The 19,484-nt window shown below is 43.4% G+C and overlaps 1 protein-coding gene across 1 annotated transcript in view; it reads left to right on the top strand.

Moving 5' to 3' along the window:
• DMTN (dematin actin binding protein) overlaps window positions 1-19,484 on the top strand; it is a 239,331-nt gene that overhangs the window by 102,623 nt on the left and 117,224 nt on the right. The window contains exon 2 of the mRNA XM_069213984.1: window positions 3,501-3,580. The gene's annotated coding sequence lies outside the window, so the exon portion shown is untranslated. The remainder of the gene's footprint in view (window positions 1-3,500; window positions 3,581-19,484) is intronic.

The following is a 19,484-nucleotide window of genomic DNA, read 5'->3' as shown; positions in this document are numbered from 1 at the left end:
TCCTCCTAAATCATGCAACCAATGAGCAACAGTCAGTGCTTAATTTGTGCAGGTGGTTGCAGATACTTCGGACCAACACTTATTTTTGGGGACTGGGGCTTATTTTCATCTTCAGATTTTGGATCAGGAGGAAGAGAGAGAAAGGCAGAGAAGGGAGAAAGAAGCAAACAGAGAAAGGTAGGAAAACACGGGAAAAGGTAGAAAGCGAGGAGGAAAAAGAACCTGCAGGAGTGAGCCAGAGAAGCAGGAAGTGTGGGTGGGGGAAGAGGCGTGAGGTGGAATAAAGACGAGGCACTCTTAGGATTCAGCAATCCTGGCGTTCAGCATCACTGGAAAACGGCGAGCCCTTGCACCTATGTATTCTCCAAATGAAGCACCCCAAGGCTGATAATATTATAGGGGAGTTCAATCTTCTAAAGCAGGGTGCTGCCTAGTACCCTATATCACTACCCCTCACTGCCCTCTTTTTAAGAATTGCTCGCTGTTTCTTCATAAGTGAAAACGTACTGAAGCAGGGCCTGGAGACTGCCAGACTGGGGACTGCAGATCCAGCTCCAACCAGGACTTTCAGATTCCCAGGAGTTCCTTACTGCTGGGAACACTGTGGTTGTGCTCGAAATTTGCAATAAACTGGTGAAGGCATCATTTCCTAATCAGTGTAACCAGATCCTTGGACCTTTTAGTGGCGGAAGTAAGTGCGCCTTGAGCCCTAATGCAAGCAGTTGAAATGGCCCCTTGGAGTCCCAGTTGGAAAACAAATTCGCCATACACTGAGCCCCTTGTTACCCTTGGCCCTAGTGTCACTGCGCCTGCTGCATCATCGATAGCTACGGACCTGGGCATTGTCCTTGCTACCCTCTAATCTCATGAATCATGAAAGAGGTGACAAGAACAGAAAGAATCCGGATTGCCAAAGCCTTCTCTGCTATCTGCACTTTCTACTCCTTGCTCGTCCCTCACACATTCAGCATCAAATAGGAGCATTGTGGGAGAAAGATTGGGGGATCAGGTCGACCCTTCAATGCCATCTGTTTTCAACGGGAGTATGACGTCACTTCTGCCACCCCTGGCATTCTTAGTAATTAAGGTGCGAAGAACTGAAATGCCATTTATTTAATTTTCAGATTACACAAAGGTTTATCTGGAGGTTGCGGACTTTCGCCACAAAACAAAAGAAACACAATATCCCATTTTTTCCCATACATGAGCCCTGGATGCTCCTCCATGACCTAGGCACCCATAACGCCTCGATGTGACTGCATACAAACTGAAGAAACCAGAAGAGCAGTACTGGAAGACATAGCTTATGTAAAGGGGAGGACACTGCTATAACAGAAGAGGGGGAGTGAAATAAGGAAGGAGAGGAAATGGACGCATGGGGGCAAAAAAGAGAAAGGCTGAATGGGTGAAATAAAGCATAAGTAAAGAAGGCGAGAAAAGAGGAAGGTGGAGAACAGATAAAAAACGAGCGAAGGATAGGAAAGGATGTTGGATAGTAAAGACGATCAAGGGTGGAACATCTGCACACCCTTTGGGGGAGGATAGGGTAAGCACAGAGGAGAAAGGGACGTGAAAGAGAGAAGAAAGAGTACAGAGGAAGGATAAGGAGTGACGTAGAGACAGACAAAGGAAAAACGGAGAAGGAAAGAGTGGGGGATTGAAAGGCGAAAGAATTGGGGGAAAGGAATTGGGAAAAGGAGAGAAGAAAGAGGTGGGAACAGCAGGAGAGAACTTGTGAAAGGAAAGCAGGGAGTGGGGAGAAGCAGAGAGTGGTGAAAGAGTACAGGAAGTTGTGGGAAGGTGGAAGTGGTGGAAAAGGAAGAAGGAGTGTGAGTGAGGGACAAAAGAAGAAAAGGTGGACCGGCATGAAGAAGAGGGGAAGGAGATGAAGGTAGAATGAGGGAGAGAAGGTATGCAGGGAGAATGAGACAATGGTCTGAATAAGCAAAGAAGAAAAATGGAGAGGGGGGAGTTATAATGGCTTTCCAGGGGTAAGGGTGCAGTGAAAGAAGGAGAGTATAAAGGAAGGGGAGACAGGTAGAAAAAAGAGGCGAGAGGAAGAAAGACACTGAGGGTGGAGTAGGTGTGAGTAATGGGCTAAGGAGAGAAAGAGGTGGGGAAAGAGAAAACACTGGATAGAAGATGAGAGAGCACATGGAAACCAATGTGGAAAATAGATTGCGGAAGAGAAGCGGGTGTAGGGGTGGGGAGAAAATACACCATGGGAGAGTTCATGATTACAGGGGCTTTGAAAACTGTGCGGTGAGTGTGTAATGTGTCATTGAGGAAAGTAGGCAACGTGAGCCTGATTCACAATGGTGATATACTTTTGAGTACGCTTGGACTCGGAGTAAATGTACTACTTTCCGTATTCACAAACTCTTTGTGTAAACTTAATACAAAAGTGTAAATTACATATCACCCCCCCCCCCCCACCCCAGAATAAAGCAATTGGCCTACTCTTGTGTCAGTGGGTGACGTCCCTCCCTAGACCCCTCCCTGACCCTCTATAAACCCCTTGCAATCTTCTCTTAGCCCATCCTCTTTAGGAATAAATCTACCCCTTTTCCTGTCCACACCCCTGTGCCCCTCCTATAGTTACTAATAAAACATTTACTTAAGTGTGCAAAAACTCTGCAGTCAGGCCGATAACTCCACACACATAAGAGCGGTAAAACATACATTTTGTAGCATTCTTTCATGTACTATAAAACGTACTACAAAGTGTAGTTTGTGAATCAGGCCTTGTGTGTTTACCGGGCCATTGCTGTACTTCAGCAATTGGTATTACTGGTGCATTGTGTTTTTCCCTATATTGAAGTACTCGGGTTCTGAGGAGTACAGGGCTGCCCCTTATGTTTTCAATTTAATATTATTTTATTTGCATAGCATTGACATGCTTTATTAATTTCTGTGCTTTTTTTGTATGATTTTTGGCTTTTCACCACACTGTGCTATGGTGTTACCTATAGTTGTTTGTGTATGGTTAGTAGTAATGGTCTACTCTAGTAACAGTTCGTATTAATTAATTTAAAAGTAAAATGTGTTTGATCCTGTTAATCATCTTTTTAATAAGTGTATGGATGGGTGGGCTAAAATACTCCCTTATAGGGAGATGTGTGGAAATGTGGAACGTTTTTATGGATTTTTTAAAGAAATGTTACGAAATTACATGAAATTACACATGCAGTGCTAAATTTAATTTGGTGATATTGGCAGGCGACCGGCTTCAGAAGAAAATGTCTTTTGACGAGACATATTCTTCACAAATCAGTCTCTTCCACCTATCCCTTTTTTGTCATTTACAAAGCTCACATAATTTTCACCCAGTTTGACCCCCGACAATCGTTCAGCTGTGGTTGCCCCTAAATATGCAGGCTAGTGAGGATCTAAAGCGATTTCCGTTTGCTGCACACAGACTGTGCTACTGGTCACACCCTCACTCCTCTGTGCAAAAGAGATCCTCGACTGACCTCGTCTCCCTCTCCCTTCTCCTTCAGAGGGACCCCTGGCCCCGCACAAGAGACGGTCCGTGCTGCCCACCCGGCCTGCGGAGTGATGCTGAGGCACCGAACACCTGGTAAGTGGGAGCTGGTGTGTGGGCGGGGGACGCTTGCCCTGCTCCACGTGCCTGTGTGGGTGCTGCCCACGCCGGGCTTTGTGGGGGAATCTAATGCTGTGCTGCGCCTACTCTCCGTCTGATTGTCAGCTTGCAGCCTGCGCCTTGACTCGAGTTCGTGAGTCTGGATGTGTGCGCGCGCGTGTATGTGCATTTATGCATTGTGTGGGGGAGACTTTATATTTGTTCTTTATGCCGGTGTATGAACGGCATATAGCGTGTGTGGTGTCTATGCCGTAATGTGTTTGGTGCATGCCTTGTGCCTGTGTCGTTTGCATGGGTAGAGGTGTACTGTGGTGGTGCGTGTTTGTGTGAGCGTGCGTATGTGGAGGGGAGTGCAGCGCAGGTATGCTGTGTGTGGGTGACTATTTTCTTCATGTAACTGGCGTACGGGGATAGAGGTGCGTGTTTGTGTGAACGTGCGTATGGCGCGGGGGGGAGTGCAGCGCAGGTATGCTGTCTGTGGGTGACTGTATTTTCTTCATGTAACTGGCGTACGGGGATATGTTGTTGGTGTTGTGTGCATGTTCTGTACATCCGTGTTAGGTATGAGGTGGGTGTGCACTGTGTCCTTGTGTGTGCGCGCGTACCGGGGGGTGCATGGTGTGAGCTGTGTCTGAGATGAAAGGTAAGTATTGGTCTTCGGAGAAGATCAAGCCTGGATGGTGAAGTCAGGAGATGGAAGACGGCGGAGAAGCAAGTCGGCAGGGCTGCTACCAGCAGCAGCAGGCGGTGAGGGGGTCCTAAGTTAGGCCATGTACCTGCTAAGCTGCTTAAAGCCCCTCTAAGCCTCATCTGATGGAGGTCTCGTTAGATTGAATGAGGCGGTAGAAGGGGTACGGGGGTGGGAGGGCGTAGAATGTAGGTTAGTGGGGGCAGAGTCTGGCCTGCAGGGAAATAGCAGCTATCATGGCAATCCAGAGTCCCGGAAATGCACGTAGGGATGCGTATTCGCCTGGCATATGCAGACTCTTTCCCAGCCCTACTGGCTTCACAAGGGCACAGGCCAGGGCACCTGAGAGTTCAGAGGGGTCTAAACTGGTGCATTTATGAGGGTACAACGTCAGGGGTGCACAGAGGTCCCCGTAGTGCATGGTTATTTGTGAGTGAGGGTGTGGAAGACTCCTACGTGCCAGGATTCAGAAGGGCCCCGAAAAGTGACACTTCAGTGTGAAGAAAAAGAGAGAGCGCCCCAGATAGTAAAATAAAAAGAGACAGGTGTCTGCGCTTTTTCCAGTGCCTCTCTGTTGCCCGACCTTGAGGCCTGAGCTGCTCATGTCACTTCCGGACCATCCCACATCCATGTTCAATCCCTTCCTAGACCAGCCCCTCCCCCAGCACCCACACGCCTCCCAGAATATCCCACTATCCCAGTGCGATGTCCTTTATTAACGTTACCCTACCCCACAATGTTAGGGGTCTCTTTCCGAGGAGATCATCTTGATAGCTTACAAGACACATGAACGTGCCATCAAATTACCAGGGGGAGCCGAGCTGAGCCATAGGTGTGGCTTGCCTCTCAGAGTCTGTGCACAAGTTGAGCCATGAGAATATTTGGCATGTAAGTCATACAACAAACATCATTAAAACAATTATAAAACCTCTTCAAAATCTAAAAAAGTGTATTGCTTCAAACATGCTCAAGCGTTTTACTTCAGTACATCAGATGATTTCACTGCATTGAGGTGTATGTATTAAAAGTAAGACTGAACTTATTTTGAACTTAGAAGCATTAATGGTCCACCCACTGCCCTGACAACACACCCTTAATGAAATGAGAGTCAAGTCAGTAGCCAAGTGCAGCTTGCAAAACATGGAACAACGCTATTAAGTCAAACCCAAAAAACAGAATTTCCCAGGATCACACAGTTTGGTCCTGTAAGGAAGCCCGGACAGATCCCAGGTTTTGTAGTTTCATATTGTGTTGTAGATATAGCTATCTACTTCTCTCTACTGGTTTTCATCATAGACTAATGCTTTGTCTTTAATTCTTGGTGCCTGAGGTTAGAGTGTGGATGGCAGGCAGAAGACATGTATAAGTTCAGCTCAGTTTGGGTTGGAGAGTCCAACAGGACCTCGAGCTGAGCCGGATCCAGGTAACTGACTCGTACATGGCTCAAGTCTTCAGTGGTCGCCCACCTCTACATAACACACAGTGTCCCATTCATAATAATATAGGGGAATCCCCACCAGCAAAATATTCAATTTTTGTTAGTCACGTTGCCACTAGACACCTAAAGGGACATTGTTATGGAAACAAATGTTGTTTTGGGCTAGAGTCAAATTGTCTCCACAGACTTCACCATATGTACTCAGGTGAGCTCGCGGCACGTACTTGTCTCTTCCACATATCCCCATTGCCACAAACTCCGCATGTTCATGTCCACCGTGCTATTTTTTAAATTTTATTTGAACTATTTTGTTGCAGTTGTGTATGCAGAGTCGGATTTTGCTAAGATAGCACCTCAGGCAAAACCAAATGTGTTCCCCTCTGTCTCCCCAGTGTTCAATCTATTCTGAGCGCTGTATATAAAATGAGTTCAATTTACACATTAACAGTGCTGTTGCTGCACACAACTTTTTGAATGTGCATGAGAAAAGCTTGGTCTGATGCCTGACACTATTGTGCTCATTATGGATGCATGAGTAAAATAATCACACGAGGAAGATAAACGTTTTACCTTGATGTCTCACTGAATGTTGGGGGCAGGAGGGGCTGGAGGCCAGGGGGTTAAGTGGCAGTGCAGCCGGTTGGTGAGTTGGGAGTAGTGTGGCTCAATGGTTAGAGCAGCAAACCCTGATGCAGAGGTCTGGCCCGGGACCAGGGTTCAGTTTCCACCTCGGCGGGTCTTGGGCTCAATTTCCTCAGACCTGATAACTCTCACCTTGGTGCCAATCTAATCATGGGTCCCACTCTGTAACTCTGGGCAATAGCTTGCTTAATCTCCACAACGGCCCCAACAGCGCTGGGATGCCTGGCTTCACCTTGGGGGTGCCCAGGAGTGGGCACTTCACAGGGAAAGCCAGGAAGGGTTCCACAGCGGTATGCGTACAGCACCAAGATGCCCGACTCACAGGGTAAAAGTGCGCTATACAAGTATGACGTTTACAAGTAGTCTGTCGCCTCCCCCTTGCTGGTGATGTTAGTGGTGCATTTAGGGGTTGGGGAGTTTTGTGTTCACAGGTCCGGTCCTCTCCCTCCCTCACCTGAATCCCCAACTCAGGTGCCACATTGGGGCTGAGACACAATGGAAGGGGAGGTGCTGTGAGCGGGGGCTGGAAAGAGAGGAGGGAGACGGAAGGAGACTAAGGGGAGGGGACAACATTATTTATGTAGGGCCTGGAGAGAATTTGAGGGGCCGGTGACCTGGAATATAAACAAATGATTAAAAGCCGTCTTATATGTAAGCTCAGCATTCCAATCTGAATCTAGGCCCCTGGGATCCAGATCCCCATGTCTAAATCCGGTCCTGCGTATATAGTGCAAATTTGGCCCAGGGACATTAGAGCTTTAACGCAGTCAGACTTCTCTTTAAGGCACAGTTACATTAAAGGCCAGAGGCACAAACTGTTTTTACAGTTGCAGTCAGCGTTTGTGACTGCAAACATACATTTTCAAATGTAATAATCATATATTGACAGTCAGTAAACTTTTACTTAGTCCTAAAATAGGATTCCAACCGCTAACAAATCGCGATTTGGATAGAGTGTGTTGTAGGCGTCCTGTCCAAACACCAATTTCATATGAAGTTTATCAATTTTTTGCAACACACTGAATAGTTACTGACTCCCAAGCTAGACTGGTAACTCTTTTGCAAAAAGGGACTCATTCCCCTATGTCAATTATTTAAAAAAGAGTTTGTTGGGAGTAGGCTTTGGTCCAAATGACCATTGCTAACTCTCAAACCTTTACTAAAAGTAATTTTTTTTTAGCACACCCTGTTTCCTTTAATGAAAGTGGCCTGCATAAAAAACATACACTTTATTGAAAGCGATCACAGTCATAGTGGTCTGCTGAACCTAGGAGGCCAACATTTCGTTGATGGCCTCCAATCAGAGTGCATCGCATATTGCAACCTACCTCATCCATATTTTGAGGTAGGTCAGATTACGACCCAATGCAATTTGAAATTTTACACAGTACATAGGTTGGTTCATAAACTTTTTTGCTGGTAACAAACTGCGTCCAGATTTTTCCAACCAAATCTTTGTACATTTTGCCCCCAAGCATCTTGCCCAGGATCACAGAACAACTTTCAAAGTTTTGAATGCCAGTCAGTCATTGGAGAGAGCCTATTCCAAGAGTTCCACCTGTATTATTCTGCAGGGACCTCGCTCTGTCTGAAAATGGAAGACAATTATTTCGGTTTTAGGGAACACTTGAGCAAAACTATTTCCTCTACAGAGCTGCTGCTACTTCCTCTGAATTTTATCATGCTTCTATATGCTCTTTTTGGAGAGGGTTAATAAGAGGGAAGCTGTGTGTATCTCAACATATAGATAGGAACATAAATAAGCAGGCCAAGAGGAAGCATCTCAAGGAAGGAAGCAGCTTCAGATAGGAAACAGTTTTACCCAAGTTTGCCATGCAACAGCAATCATCATCTTCCAAAACGATGAAAGGTGATTGTCTCTTCATCCATGCCAAGCTCTCCAAAATCCAAATATACACTGGCTCCTTTGAGTCAGTGCTTCACATATCTGGACCAATTTGACCTGCAGCACCACATAGTACTTGTTGGATCCTGGAACAATGAGAGGCCCCTCTCTCAGAGTGGCACCAAGCCTGAAAGATCCACAAGAGACGGTGCTGCTGTGTTGTATTCTTGACAAAGGTTTTTCCCACATGACAGGAGTTGTATATGTTGAAATATTGACTACAGAAACATTGTGCTGCCTAAATATCATGAGCAAAATATTGAAGACCAAAATATCGAGAAAGTAAATGTATATAGGTAAGTTTAGATTTTTCTATTTTGGACTCCACTTCTATGAAACTAGATTATTCATATATATAAAAATATGTATGTGATATGTATGTGATCTCTGTGAGAGTGCGTATATCAGTGTTGTACTGGGTGCGTCAGTGTGTGCGTGGGTCTGTGAGTGGGTGCACAAGTGTGTGAGTGGGTGCGTCAGTGGGTCTATGAGTGGGTCTGTGAGCATCTGAGTGGGTGCCTGAGTGTCTGACTAGGGCTGTGAGTGGGTGCAAGAGGGTCCCAGTGGGTCTGTGAGTGGGTGTGTGAATGTCTAAATGTATGTGTGAGTGGGTGCGTAAGTGTCTCAGTGGGTGTATGAGTGGCAGAAAGATATTGAAAGAGAGAGAGGGAGAGAGAAAGAGGGAGATGGAGACAGAAACTTTTTTAGGCTTTGATGTACGATATACTTAAAATGACGTATTTTTGTTAATTTAAAAAAATGAAAATGTGTTTTTTATTTTTAAGAAATAAAATCAACTTACATTTTTTACTTAAACATTTATAATAAAAAAAAAAGAGGGAAACAAGTCCAGCTGGAGTCCTTAGCTTTCATGCTGAGCTATCTTTATTTTATTTTTCAGCCCTCTGTTTTCTGCTCTTTAAGGACTATCTGGGACCCTCGGGGAGCCCTCAGGAGCTCCCCCGTGATCCCTATATGTATTTTTACTTTTTTTAAATAAATTATTTAAACGTGAAGATAGCCCTGGGGCGTGGTGGTCCCCGAGGCTAATGGTTTTCTATTTGCCTCGTGTGGTGGTGGTCCCAGGGGCACGGGGGTATGTCCCCCCATATATCTATACAGAAGACCTGGGGGTGATGGATCCCATAGGGATCCCTTTTTTTAAAAGCAAGATTTTGCCCAGGGAGTCGTGGTCCCAGGGGCCCCCCTCACTTACATAAAAAGTAAAGCCCTGGGGAGGTGGCGGTGCCCAGGGAAGCGGGAGGGCCAGCGGCCCCCCTTATAAAAAAAGTGAAAGCTTTAGGGAGGTGGTGATCCCTGGAGCTGTGGGGTGGCTGGAAGGCCCGAACACTACATTTTTAATGCCCCCCAGGACCTGACCTACCTGGGGGCCTATAAATAAAACAAGTGGGCAAGTCAGCACTTGTTTTTTACATTTTTTTTGCCGTAAATTTGAAAATATCACAAACTTGCTGCAACAAAAAAGATTTTTTTAATTTTTTATGTGGTGGTTGGGGGGGGGGTTCCATATACTGTCTAAAGCCGAGTCCCAAGATGACTGCCAACACTTCCTGATTTGAAGTGTTGGCAGCCAATCAGAGCTGCGCATTTCCCTTCACAAGCTCGTCTTTGTTCACAAATACTTTGTGGCCAGAGATATACAATATTTCTCAAAAACTGCTGAACGGATTCCCACCAAATAAGTGAAAGTGTAATTTGTGTACTAAAAGCTAGATTCCTGCCAAATTTGGTGTAATTTCATCCAGTGGTTCAGCCTATACTAATGTTGAAAGAATCCTGTGGAAATTAACATGAGAAACACAACCTTTTTTTAGCCCCCTTTTTCTCGGCCCCGCTTGATGGATCACACCGAAACCTCCTATGTGCAACAAGAAACACTGCAACACTTTTTTGTGGAAAATGTTGTGAAGATTCGTCAAACAGCGCTAAAGATATAAGCAAAACATTTTGGGGACTGCCACTAGGCTATATATATATATATATATATATATATATATATATATGATCACCCCACAATTGCTGGAATCCCGAGGCTCAAAACGGTGGCCGCTCGAGCGTGGACTCAGGAATCCACTTTTATACACCACCAGCTCCTCCAGAATGAAAAGACATGCTCGGACACTGGTCGTCAGTGCATATGTTTCATGAAACGATGCCTTCCTCACAACACGTTTCAGCCGTAGCTTGACCAGTGTCCGAGCATATCCTTTTCATTGTGGAGGAGCTGGTGCTGTGTATATATATATATATATACATATATATATGTATGTGATGAAAAACTGTGTCCCGCAATTCAAACACAGAAAGATGCTCACACTCTGGGATATCAATTAGAAGTGATTTATTGCGAAGGCTGATGTGTTTCGACCACTAAGGTCTTTGTCAAAACCAATATACCATGCACTTCCCTTTAAAACATGTTACATCACCACTTATAGTAAAAGGACTCGATGTTGCAAAACTGCATTACATAATTTGCAAGAAATACATACAAACAAAAAACGTATTCTAATACCCTAAGTATGATCACATTGCATAATCACATTAAAGGAAATCAGAGGATGTTTTTACTTAATTCACACTACAAGTTTGGGTCAAAATACATTTGGGAGGATATTATACAAGTCACCTCCCATTTTGCCACCAATTCTTCATTCACAGACAGACCTGCACACAATTAATACCCCAAGTATCTCATAGCTTGGAAACCCCAAGTGGCTGTTTTACCGTAGCATGAAGTTTCAAGTACAAATATGTATGGTAGTCATAAACAAGATAATTAAGTGTGGTTCGATATACACCCCTGCCCCACTACACAGAGAATAATCAATTGCCCAGTGGCAGTTAGCTTAGGAAGAAGGTCATGCTTAAATTCTTGCTGTTCTCAGTGCAATATTTAGCACCCTCATTATTCCTGACAAAATGTATGCAAAGGAAAGAACACAAAAAACTAAGTAATCCATAAACACACTTGTGACAAAGGTATTGGAACAAAAATTACAAAATCAATAAGAAAAGACAAAAAAAACACTGCAAGAAATCCCTGGATTCGATATCCAACCCTGTACAACCAAATAAATCAATTCAGTTGGGGTTGTATATTTGATTGGCATTAATATGCGTTGGTCCCTGTTAGAATAGTACAGAATGGAATTGGTACCAAGCTACGTTATAACCATGCTAAGATATCAATGAAAAATAATGCATACCCCACCTCCTCAGCCTGAAACCCCATACAATTACTTGTTACACAAAATAGAAAACAAGAGTTACATTGCCCAAACACTCAACCAATATGCACATGTAACTCTTTGTCCAGCTTCAAACCTCCGTGTGTTTGCTGTTGAGTATGATGACATACCTAGACTCCATCCTTCTCAGACTACTTTCCTGGTCCCCTCCTCTTGCGCTCATGATGACCCTGTAAATTCCAAAAAAGGAGAGTTGGTCAGTTTCTCATCATGTACCTGCTGTCAATGTCGTGCAATGGGATAGATAAAGTCTGTGTTGCATATGGCTCTTAAATGTTCCAAAACTCACTTCATCACTGGGAAGATAGTACTTCCTACATATTGGAGTCCACAAGGACAGACCAGAACATAAATTACAAACTGACTATTGCAATTTATAATTTTTTTAATCGTCATCATGTACATGCCTTGCACCGCCCGCATTTATAAAACCTCTGCTGTTCCTTAAGCCTTTAGCAGGGTAACTGAATCAGAATGCGTAGAAATTGTTCTAATGAGAAAGAGGTACATTTGAAATATAAAGAGACCTTACATAGATTCAAACAAAGAGGCTATAATCATCGACTTTTACAAATAAATTTAGAAAATGTACAAAAAATTTCTCGAGATGAGACACTAGTGCCCAAGAAAATAAAGGTCCCACAGGATAAATTAGAGGAAAACAATGTGAGAATGATAATGGAATACACTAAAGAAAGTGGCCTTATCAAAAATATTTTATGCAAACATTGGCATATTATACGGAAAGATCCAGATCTTGGTCCAACAATAGGCTCAGGTCCAATGATTACGTATCGAAAAGCCCCATCATTGAAAGATTATATTGTAAGAAGCCACTTCACAATAAGAAATCAACAGAATTGGCTAACTGAACAACAATGTGGCTTCATTAAATGTAATAGTTGTAAAGCTTTCAAAATTGGAAAATCAACTAAAACTGTAAAATTATGGGATAAAACGGAAATGAACATAAAATATCGAATAACTTGTAACACCAAATTTACAGTTTATGTAATTGAATGTCATTGTGGCCTGAGATATGTAGGCAGCACAATCTGCATGCTAAAGAAAAGAATCTTAGAGCATGTCAGAGCAGTTTTACATAAGGATCTAACATATGCCATAGCCAAACACTTCCAACAACATGAAATAAACAGTTGGAGAATGTTACGATATTATGGAATAGACCACATTCCTGAACATGAAAGAGGTGGAGATAGAGTAAAAAAATTGAGACAACTTGAATCTAAATATATTATTTCAATGAGGACAAAGACCCCGTTAGGGCTTAATTATGATGAGGAGCTTTATGTCCATCTCTGAATTAAAATGAATTAGAATTCATTCACAAAGATTATTAGAGCCACAAGTGAACATTAAATTGAAGAATTACACTAATCAATTTATTTTTTCTGCACATAATTTACACACGATAAATGAATTGTGAGTGAATAATTATAGAAACAAATTTTGAGGTTTATTTAATCATGAATCAAATGAAATGGCTGATTATTGTAGAATTATTATTTATAATTATTCGTTTTTTTCTCTAATTTATGACAATCAGTTTTTTGTACCATAAATATTGTTTCATGGGATTAACAAATTTTGAATTGATGAAATTTAGTATAAATTTAGTGAAATGTTTGCATTGTATAACTGAACCATCGTAACCAGAATGCATTGGATTGGTGTGTAAGATAGACAGTATAAATAGATCTGTTAGAGAAAGGACTGTAGAACTAAGAAGAAGACTGTAAAGTCAAAACTTGTTGTTCTCTTTTTTCTGCACCGAATAAAACCACTTAAATCCATTTTGTGGCTGAGCGGAGTGCATGGCAATAATTTTTTTGTTTATATATATTTTGAGGGTTCAGCCAACTCTCCTGCCTTGCACCAGCTGACAGTGCGCGTCGGAATCCTTGGCTTGCTTTGTTTGGGATATATATATATATATATATATATATATATATATATATAAATGTATATATATATAAATGTATATATATATATATATATATAGAGAGAGAGAGAGAGAGAGAGAGAGTAGTAGTTGTATTTAGGTCTGCAATTCGACACGAAAAGCATTTTTATGTTTCCAAATAACCTTTGATGAATCATCACAGAGCTTCCCAAAGGAAACATTCCTCTACCTCAGCTCCTTCCTGAAAGGTTTTAGGGTAATCCATGTAGTGGGGGCCGAGGAAAATGTGGGGCACCAAAACCAAATTTCCCCATGCATTTTCCATAGACTTTTTTGGACCGCTATACTGCAAAAAAGATCCTGAACAGAATTTCACCTAATTTGGCAGGAAGCTTATTATTGGTCTGTGTAGTTTGAGTCTCGCAAGCAGAAAAATAAAGCAATTCTTATTGACCTAAGGAGCTTTTTTCCCTTGGGCCACCTCACTCCAGCAGGAATTAAAGTCTTGTAAGGAGCGAGCACTCTTATTGGCTGGCCACAACATTAACCAAAATATTGCAGCAGCCATTACAGGACCCCAGGGACTTAGGTCCTCATTATGAGGCTGACGGTCATCAAACCACCAGCCTCTCTGCCATGGACCTGGCGGTAAAGACGCCACATCACAAGTTGTGGGGTTTGGCAGAAGCCAAACTTCCACAACATCGCATGGCCCGTTGGTGTGGTCGCACCGACGCAGCCGGGGGTGATAACCTGGAACCTGGCGGCAGGCCTCAGCCTGCTGGCCGAATTATGAGGCTGCAGGCCGCCAGACCGGCAGACTTTCCATGGCGGTCAAGCCCGCCACGAAAACCCTGGCGGTAACACAACCGGTGACAGGAATCCCCATTCCTGTCGCTGGCACCTGCACCCCCACACGTCCACACACATGCAGAAACCCCACACCCATCCACAATCTTACAAACACCCCCCACCCCTTCACGCATGCATGCATTCACATACACACCCCTCGGCATACCGCATTCCTTCACACAGAAACCGCACTCACTCGCATACATGCAGACATACACCCCACCCACTCATAAACACGCACTCAGACACCCCTATTTATGGGCATACACATGCACACAAACATTCACATTCAATTGTATACACACACGCATTCACCAGCCACACACCCCTCTGCATACTCGCGCTCATATTACGCCCCCCTCCCCATACTCGCACTCATGCACCCACACACACAGACACCCTCCACCCCCCCCATCGGACAATCAATTTAGCTTTTATGGCGAGTTGGTCATCCAGGAAGGGATGGGTCCTGGTGGTTCTGCATCGCCAGCACCACCACACCAGCAAGACTCTGCCAGGCATTCTGTTTGCCCATTAGTCTGAGGATGAAATCCAGATGATAAGGCTACCTCGATGTGTAGGGTTTCACAAAAATACTTCCAAAAGCATGATATGTATTGAGGGTCACGGTCTAAATAATAACTTAAGGGAGACCATGAAGACGAAAACTTTCTTGTATAAAGATTTTACTTCATTCTTTAGATGTGGGTAATTTCTTTAGTGCAGTAAAATAAGCCCTTTTAGTAAATGAGTCCACAGTCATCATTATAACTTGATTCCCCGCTGAGGGAGGTAAGGAAAAATGAAACCAGTTGATACGGTATGCCAAGGGGCTGGTGGAACGGCTAAGGGTTGAAGCAGTCCTGCAGGCTTGGTATGGGGTATTTTTGATTGAGCACAGATGGGACAAGATGCCACATACCTCTTGGTATCTTTCTTAAGTGTAGGCCACCACAAGGAACGAAGGAGAAGTTCCTATGTGGCATTGATACCACAATGGCCTACCACAGGGGAATCATGACACATTTGTAGTGTTTTCATTTGAACTGTCCTAGAAGGAAGAAACAACGTATCTTTATGGCAGTAATACCCCTTAACCTTGCGTAATTTGGAACGTAGCTCTCTCATTTCAAGTTCAGAGAGGGTTGAGTACTCAGACAGTACTTTATAAAGAAAGGCTGTCCTAGTCCAATGATTTTATCTGGTTCAATGAGGTGTTGTGAAGGAGGATTGATACTTTCAGGGTAGCGTTGTGACAGGGCGTCTGCCAGAATATTTTGAGAACCCGGTATATAGGTGATATAAAAGTCAAATTGACTAAAGAAGAAAGCCCAACAGGCTTGTCGACTCTTCCGACATTGAAAGTTTCATAGACACTGTAAATTTCGATGGTCTGTTCTTACTTCAAATGGTTCTCTAGATCCCATAAGGAATTGTCTCCACTCATTACATGCTGTTTTTAGAGCTAGAAATTCTTGTTCCAAAACTGAGTAATTTTGCTCAGAATCAGATAACATATGGGACAGATAAAAAAATCGGATGTTCTAATCCATCGTTGTTCTATCTTTGTAACAATGAGGCCCTGTTGGAAATGGCCTTTCTGCAGGGTCACCCTCAAACTTTTTGCCGTCCTCCTTCTCGTTTTCTGACCTTATTTTGGCTGGCTTTAGGACTTTGCGCACTTTACAACTGCAAATCAGTGCTAAAGTGCATATGCTCTCACCTTAAAACATGGTGACATTGGCTCATACCCAATTGGCTTATTCAATTTACTTGTAAGTCCCTAGTATAGCTCTTTCTGAAGCATCGGTGACTACAATAAATTGATAGTGTCAGGATGTCGTAGTATAGGAGCTTGGTTGAAAGCACATTTTAGGTTTTGGAATGCGATTTTAGCCACTTCTGTCCAGACAAAACCATTCCGTAAATTCTCTTTGTTAAAGGTTTGTGTGATTTGGCTGGTTTGTTGATCTAAATCTTGAATAATTTGGCGATAGAAGTTGACTAGTCCTAAAAAACACTGGTTTCTTTGATGGAAGGGGGGACGGCAAGTCTAGGATGGCCTGAACCTTCTCTGGATCCATGGAAATACCGACTTGACTAATATGATACCCTAAATATTTTACCTCAGTCTTGTCAAATTCAAATTTTTGGGGTTTACAGAAGAGCTGGTGTTGCCTGAGTCTGTTTAGAACTTGAAGTACATGCATGGTGTGATGTTCAGGATGTCTGGAATATATTAGGATATCATCTAGGTATATTACGACGGTTTGATTTTAAAAGGTCAGAAAACACAGAATTCATGGATCTCTGGAAAATAGAGGGTGCATTGGTTAAACCAAAGGGCATTACCCAGTATTCATAATGACCAAAGGGTGTATGAAACGCGGTCTTCCATTCATCACCTTCCTTTATTCTTAGAAGATGGTATGCTCCCATAAGGTCTAACTTAGTAAATGTCTGCGTTCCTCTGACTGCTTCCAAAATATCTTTTATTAGAGGTAGGGGATATCGGTCTTTTACGATAATCGTATTCAATCCACGAAAGTCTATACAGGGACATCGATCCATCGTCTTTTTAGGCACAAAGAAGAGAGGAGCCTCAGCGGGGGAAGAAGACGGTGCAGTCAGACCACTCTGTATATTTTCTTGCACATATTCCTTGAGTATCTTCTATTCAGGTTCAGTAAGAGAGTACATTCTACCAAAGGGGACAACGGCACCATGTTCCAGAGAAATGGTACAGTCATATTCTCTATGTGGAGTACTGGTTTCGGGGTTTTTTGGAACACGTCTGCATAGTCCAGATAATGACTAGGTACCCCTTGGGTGGAGTTTATGGAACAACCTACTTCTGGTACCGTTGATAGCATTTCCTTTGATGACCAATATGTTCCTGAGGAATAACAATAGTCTTGACAAAATTGGGAAGAAAGAAAAATTGTTCTGGTTTCCTAATTGATATAAGTATTATGCTGTGTAAACCAGGCTATTCCTAGGATTATTGTATGATTAGGTGCGGAGATCAGATCAAAAGAGACATGTTCCTGATGTTTTACTAAGTGTAGACATCAGGTAGAAGTAGTGTTGATGACAGGACCGGAAGCTAATATAGATCCATCAACTGTATGAACTTGCTCAGGAATGTCCTCAGATATTTGAGGAATTTTTTGTTCCATAGCCCATGTCTCATCCAGATATATTCCACTGGCTGCACAGTCTAATAATACCAACGCCCTTTTTTCCCAACCATCCAATAACTGCAGTGTAATAGGTAAAAGAAATAGAGCAGTTCCATCTTCCTTAGAAGAACAAATAGAAGGTATCCCAGAGAATCCCGTCCCCTCCCTTCTCATAGTGGACGAGAATTGGCATTTCCCGGAGACTTCACAGGACGGACTGGGCAGGTACGAAGCAAATGGCCAGAAGCTCCACAATAGAGACATAATCTATTTCTTTGTCTCTTTTCACATTCCCTAGCAGTTAGAGGACCACAAGCTGTGTCTATTTGCATAGATTCCTCCTCTGCAGCTTCTCTCAATTCAGGTTGAGACTCTTCAGAACAATGGATGGTGGTACGTGGGTTGCCTGCATGAGATGGTCCACGATTCTTTCTCTTTTCCAACTTGCGTTCATGTAGACGATACTCTATGGAGAGTGCTAAGTCCATTAAACTTCGTAAATCTTCCAATTTAGCTGAATGTACCAGTTCGTCCTCTATCTCCTCTCGAAGAACTCTACAAAAAGGGTTACAAGAGTATGTTCTACCCAAGTAGTTTCTGCTGCCAGTTGTCTAAAATGTGTAATATATTATAGAACATCCTGGGTAACTTGCTGGATATCACATAAGGTCTCCTCAGCAGAAGACTCCAGTCCTGGGCATTTAAACATTTGTTTAAAGGCAGCAACAAAAGCTGAATAGTCAGACAACACGGAATTATTGGAAGCTACCAAAGGAGTCACCCAGGCTAAAGCAGGACCAGACAGGGCACTAATTAAAGATCACACTTTAGTTTTATCTTGCGCAAATTGGGACAGTCAAAATGCAAAATAGAATGTCAGGGCATCAAGGAATTAACGCAACTTGTTGGGATCTCCTGAAAAGCGTGGCGTACTAGCTGAAATAGTGGGAACATCTGTTGTTCGGGAAAGCAAGGCATGTGGTAAAGCCACATTTTCATTTCATAATTGTTGCAGTTCCTGGGGTTGTTGCTGGATGGTTATGAGTAGCGACTGGTTGGTTTCTACAGCAACCGTCGAAGTATTCTCCATAATGCTTGACGAAAACTGGTTCTCTTAGCACTGCAATCTGTTGGGGTTTACTTGTCGCTTACAGCTTGGGCCAACTTGAACTGCAGGATGGTCTCAATCTTTGTACGTCCTGCTCTGACCAAGGTAAGGGCGGCCCTTTCTGGAAGCCACAGTGTTGCTGACAATGGGACATCAAAAGACAGTCCATGCCTTCCAGAAGGAGTCACAGAGGAAAAACCCAAAGGGAAAAACCCTCTATGACTGGAACTCCCTGGAACAGAGAATAAGCACAAGAAAAAGGTAAGTCTTCCAATAAAAACAATAACTAGAAGAAACTGGAAGGAGCAAGGAAAAAAGGCTAGAGGGAAAAAAAACGGAGCGTGATCACCACCAAAGGAAGTGGTGCCGCGCAAGGAGAACAATAATCCCACTTCTTAAATACCCCTAAACAGGAAGTGACACACAGGAAAGGTAAAAGACGCCATGTTGGTTTGGGAAAGGACTACAGGAGAAAATAGATGAAGACGCCATTTTAGAAAAGGAACTTAATGCATGCAGGGAAAGAGGCAGAAGAAAGGCATGCTGGGAGAAAGAAGAATATGGCTCCTATTTGGAAAAACGAAGGAAAGAAGAAAAGAAGAAAGAAAAGAAAGAAGACAGAGAAAAGGAACAGGAAATCACCAGTTAAGTGAGCGGTGGGGGGTGCCCACTTCTAATTCTGAGGGCGCACCACGCCCTGAACTCGCCGAGGCCCGATGCCCAATCTAGGGCCTTGTGCGAGAGAAGGTCGAAAAAAGGGGCTGCGGCAAAACCCGCGGCCAGGAAAACGAACCGCAGCCCCAACCGCGTCCCGATCCGGTCTTCCCGCTTGGGCCATGGCGGTCCGCGGCGCACCAGATCCTGCTCT

Source organism: Pleurodeles waltl, chromosome 11 (assembly GCF_031143425.1).
Source record: "Pleurodeles waltl isolate 20211129_DDA chromosome 11, aPleWal1.hap1.20221129, whole genome shotgun sequence".
Lineage (NCBI taxonomy): Eukaryota > Metazoa > Chordata > Amphibia > Caudata > Salamandridae > Pleurodeles > Pleurodeles waltl.
The sequence above is the reverse complement of the archived record's forward strand: the minus strand, read 5'-3'. Positions and strand labels throughout refer to the sequence as shown.